Here is a 5,000-nt window from a genome sequence, read left to right as displayed (position 1 = left end):
AATAGATATTCTCCTGCTGCCTAGGATGGTGCCGATACTGAAACAGAGTTTCATAGGGGTGTGGTAGGACCGGCAACCTTGCCGGCCCCGTCCACACCTCATACAGGACCCTTTTCCCTCCCACCTCTGTCCTTTAGTGATGGCCTTGCCATCGCAACTCTTCGGGCCGTCGTCCTGCAATCTCACCGATTGCTGGTGGGTTGCGGGGCTGGCCAGGATCCTACTTACAGCTGTTGTCTGGCTGCTGACGGCTATGCTGGCTGCTGGCGGACATGACGGCTGCCGGCGGCCGGTGGCTTGGACAACTGACGGCGGCCCATGACGACTTCCGGCGGCCACGACGGCTGCCGGCGGCCATGTTAGCTACCGGCGGCCATGCTGGCTGTCGGCAACCATGACAACTGCCGGCGGCCATGACAACTGCTGGCGGCCATGACAGCTGCCAGCGGCCTGTTGGCTGCCGGCAGCCATGATGGCTGTTGGAGGGAAGTCTCTTCTGTCACCAAGGTTCTTCAATCCTCCCTTGGACTGGTGGGGTACTAGCCCGGCTGGCGGTACGCCGTATGGGCCGGCGCCGACAGGTACTGACTCAGCTGGCAGCATGCCAAACTGTACCAATGCTGCCGGGTGCTAGCCTGCCGGCCATGTGCCAGCTGGACTTTGCTGCGCTGGTACTGGTGGATGGATGGAAGCCTGAATGATGCTTTCTCCCCTTCCATTTAAAACCTTCCTTCTTTCTGGCGAAGGCAGTAAATTATATATCTACATCCTTATTTAGTGTATGCATACACAGTAATAAGGCAGTCCTTCACTCCATGCTTTCTCTCTCTCTTTCAGCTAGCCTGCTGGCCAGGCTGTGCCGGCAGGGGACTAGCTATGTCGGCTATATGCCGGCTGGATTACAGTATATGTTAATACAGTAGTCAGTAAATTTGCAGTATAGTATATACGGCAGATAGAAAACTATTGTATATAGTATACTAGTAGTTATTTTCCAATATATCTTGAGTATCCGTGCCCAGGTGTTTGCTTAGACCAATCCTATATTGAAAGAATAGAATTTCTTCAATATTCTGATTAGAAATCAGTTTAAGTTTTACCTTACAATATTAAATGAATAAAAGGGGCTGGTGGTAGTACACTTTCTATCCTTAGAGGTTAGAACCCTTATCTTTGAGCTTCCCTGATCAGGAAACTATGGTTTTAATATTGGAAGGGAAGGCCACAGCAAATAGGGCTAGGTAGGATACACAAATATGTGTCTTTTATATTGCCTAGTCCAGTCGGCGTCATGCCGGCTGGACTGTGCCCCCAGATGTTAGCCATACCGGCAGCACACTGGCCTGAACTACAATATATAATTATAGAGTAGCCAGAATTTTGCAAATATAGTATATACTGCAAATGGAAAACTATAGTATGATTATACAGTAGTTAATTTCTAACATATCTTGGGTACCCTTGTGCAGGCTTCTGCTGAGACTGAACCTATATTGAAAGAATAAAATTCCTTCAATTCTCTGATTAGAAATCAGTTATCCCTACCCCACAGTATTAAATAATTAGAAGGGGCAGTGGCAAAATAATCAACTGGACAAAAGGCAAGCCGGTCGTTGTGAGATATTCAACTGATGACTTTACTTGACCTGAGACAGCTTTAAAAGGGAAAATCAGTAATAGGCATATGTGCGTATATATATAGTTTTATATATATATATTATATATTATATATTATATATATATATATATATATATATATATATATATATATATATATATATAGGTAGATGGAGAGATAGATAGAGATAGATAGATAGATAGATAGATAGATAAATAATAATTTACGACTACACTTTTATGATATCGTAAACTCATTTTTTATACTGGTGAGATATTTAGCTGATGACTTTGGACTTAACCTGAGATAGCTTTAAAAGGGAAAATCAGTAATATATATATATATATATATATATATATATATATATATATATATATATGCATATATATATATATATATATATATATATATATATATATATATGCATATATATATATGCATATATATATATATGCATATATATATATATATATATATATATATATATAAATAAATATATATATATATATATATATATATATATATATATATATATATATATATATATATTATATATAATATATATATATATATATATATATTTATATACATATATATGGATCTAGGACAACCGCCCCCGAGACAACTGCCCCAGGACAATTGCCCCCAGGACAATTGCCCCGTAGGACTACTGCCCCCCGGAAAAATCGCCCCCCATATTTCCATTTACGTAATTACTTTTTAGTAACAATTTATGAAGATATTCTTCCTAATTACATAATCGGTCATTGAAGAAATAATTGTATCTATTTCCTAAATTTATTACCATTTATGTAGTTGTTTCCTGATTAGGTAATCGGTCCTACGAGTTATAGTTTATTTTCGAAAGAAATACAAGAAGTAACATAACCCATCATGGAGTTCGTCATAAGTGAATGTGGAAAAAATTAAGCTTATTTATGAAGGATACATCTATGTGAAGCAGAAGGAATTGGCAAATAATGTTACATCTTATGAATGTGAAAAACGCCGCCCTAATAACTGTAAAGCGAAAGTAAGTTTGTGAAAATGAAGTAGTTGGCTATGTAAATGATCACACCCCATGCTGTTGACCAACCCCGCCATGAAGTCTTGTTGGTACAACAGGAAATAAAGGCTAAATCTATTGCTACCGAAGAGACTGCAAAGGATGGTAAAGGATGTTTTTACCACTTATCTCAAAGCATATACCGTAAGGTGCAAAATGAAGGTCTCCAAACTAATACCAAACTGACGCCTATTTTTTCCTTGCAAATACGTATGATTCCTGCATTAGCGTTTGTTCCCGCAGAAAAGTTATTGAAGCGTTTGAGAAACTACAAGAGATGTTGCTACCTGAGGCTGATGCAATAATAGATTATTTTTGAAGATACATACAACGGCAGAAGACGTCGAAATGCAAGGAGACAGCCACGTTTCCCTATAAGCATGTGGAGTATGTATACTCGTGTTGTTGAAGATTTACCTCGAACAAACAACGCTGTAGAAGGCTGGCATAACCATATGCATGCAAGCTTTATGTCATTTCATCCAAATATATGGAAATTTCTGGGGGTGTTGAAGAGAGAACAGGCACTATCCAGCGTCATAATTAATCAAATACTTGCTGGGCATCCAGTACCTCCTAATCGGAAACGCTATCAGGATTCTAGCATACGAATAGCAAACATTGTGCAAGAATTTGAGAACCGCGATGTATTGGAATTTTTTGAAATACATAGCCCACAATTTAAAAATCCTAGTATTTAAATCCCTTTTCAATATTTTTGCAACCCATCTATGTACAAATTTTAGTATATAATGTTATCTTTTTAAAACGTATTTTTAAATCATGTGTTTTTTATTAACAATAATAAAACATTGGTTTTAATAGTTATGTATTTTTATTTTTTACACCATTGTCCAGGGGTTTTACGAGGGCAATTGTCCCGGGGGCAGTTGTATTACGGGGGCAAGTTGTCCCGGGGGCAGTTGTCCTGATACCATATATATATATATATATATATATATATATATATATATATATATATATATATATAATATATATATATATATATATATATATATATATATATATATATATACAGATAGATAGATAGATAGATCGATAGATAAAGGGATAGATAATATATATATACATATATATATATATTATATATATATAATATATATATATATATATAATAATAATAATAATAATAATAATAATAATAATAATAATAATAATTTTACGACTACACTTTTGTTGACATCGCAAACTTATTTTTATATTATATTATATAACTAAAAAACCAAAAATTTTAACAATTTTGGAATTTACTGATTGGGCTGACAAATTTGATCAGTCTAAAGACTAAGTAATATGAAAATTTAAAACATTTCATGAAAATTTTCTGTAAAGGTGGTCTGTTAACAATTTATCTCCTAAGACACACCATAAGCATTTATAAAGTACTTTTACTGTTTATCTTAAGTCACTAACTGGCATTGTTTTCATCATTTTACTTCTTCCAACTTAGAAATTCATTGCCATTGTTCAGCTCGAGCTTCTTCTTTTATTTCAGAACTAATCCTTTGGAATTTCAAAAATTTTGCCAGGTTCAAGTACCACGCACTATGGTGGATTGACTACTATGATGGGCGTGACTTCTGATCCGCCGGTGCAAACCTCTGCTGCACCGGTTCCGCCAACGCTCTCTACGTCTGGCAGTCCTCCAACAACAGCAGGATCTGGAAACCCCACAGGCCTTTCAACATCTGGCAAATCCTCCAACAACAGCAGGATCTGGAAACCCCACAGGACCTTCAACAACTGGCAATCCTCCAAGAACAGCAAGGTCTGCAAACCCCCCAGGGCCCTTCAACATCTGGCAATCCTCCAACAACAGCAGGATCTGGAAACCCCACAGGTCCTTCAACATCTGGCAATCCTCCAACAACAGCAGGATCTGGAAACCCCACAGGCCCTTCAACAACTGGCAATCCTCCAACAACAGCAGGATCTGGAAACTCTACAGGCCCTTCAATATCTGACAATCCTCCAACAACAGCAGATCCGGAAACCCCACAGGTCCTTCAACATCTGGCAATCCTCCAACAACCACAGGATCTGGAAACCCTACAGGCCCTTCAACGTCTGGTAATCCGCCAACAACAGCGGGATCTGGAAACCCCACAACACCACCTCAATCATCTGGGCCACCAGCTAAAATACCCCCGACACAGGCCTCAACTTTAAGTACAACAACGCAATCTCCAACAACGACAAAAGTCGCTACTACTATCCAACAAACAGCAAATCCTACAACCACACCAATACCTCAATCGACAACAGCAGCAAATCCCACAACCACAACCGAGCCTC

At 38.4% G+C, this 5,000-nt stretch overlaps 1 protein-coding gene across 3 annotated transcripts in view; it reads left to right on the top strand.

Moving 5' to 3' along the window:
* The window catches only part of LOC137635360 (scoloptoxin SSD976-like), a 20,025-nt gene that overhangs the window by 3,593 nt on the left and 11,432 nt on the right, over positions 1-5,000 (top strand). Inside the window, exon 2 of one of the 3 annotated variants that reach the window (XR_011042658.1) lies at positions 4,201-5,000. This exon is cut by the window's right edge and continues 185 nt beyond it. The exons of 1 other annotated variant lie outside the window; for it this stretch is intronic. The gene's annotated coding sequence lies outside the window, so the exon portion shown is untranslated. The remainder of the gene's footprint in view (positions 1-4,200) is intronic. One more of the 3 variants, XR_011042656.1, reaches the window with a different exon arrangement.

The sequence above is a fragment of the Palaemon carinicauda genome, unplaced genomic scaffold, assembly GCF_036898095.1.
Source record: "Palaemon carinicauda isolate YSFRI2023 unplaced genomic scaffold, ASM3689809v2 scaffold118, whole genome shotgun sequence".
Taxonomy (NCBI): Eukaryota; Metazoa; Arthropoda; class Malacostraca; order Decapoda; family Palaemonidae; genus Palaemon; species Palaemon carinicauda.
Note: the sequence above shows the minus strand (reverse complement) of the source record. Positions and strands in the feature narration are given on the sequence as shown.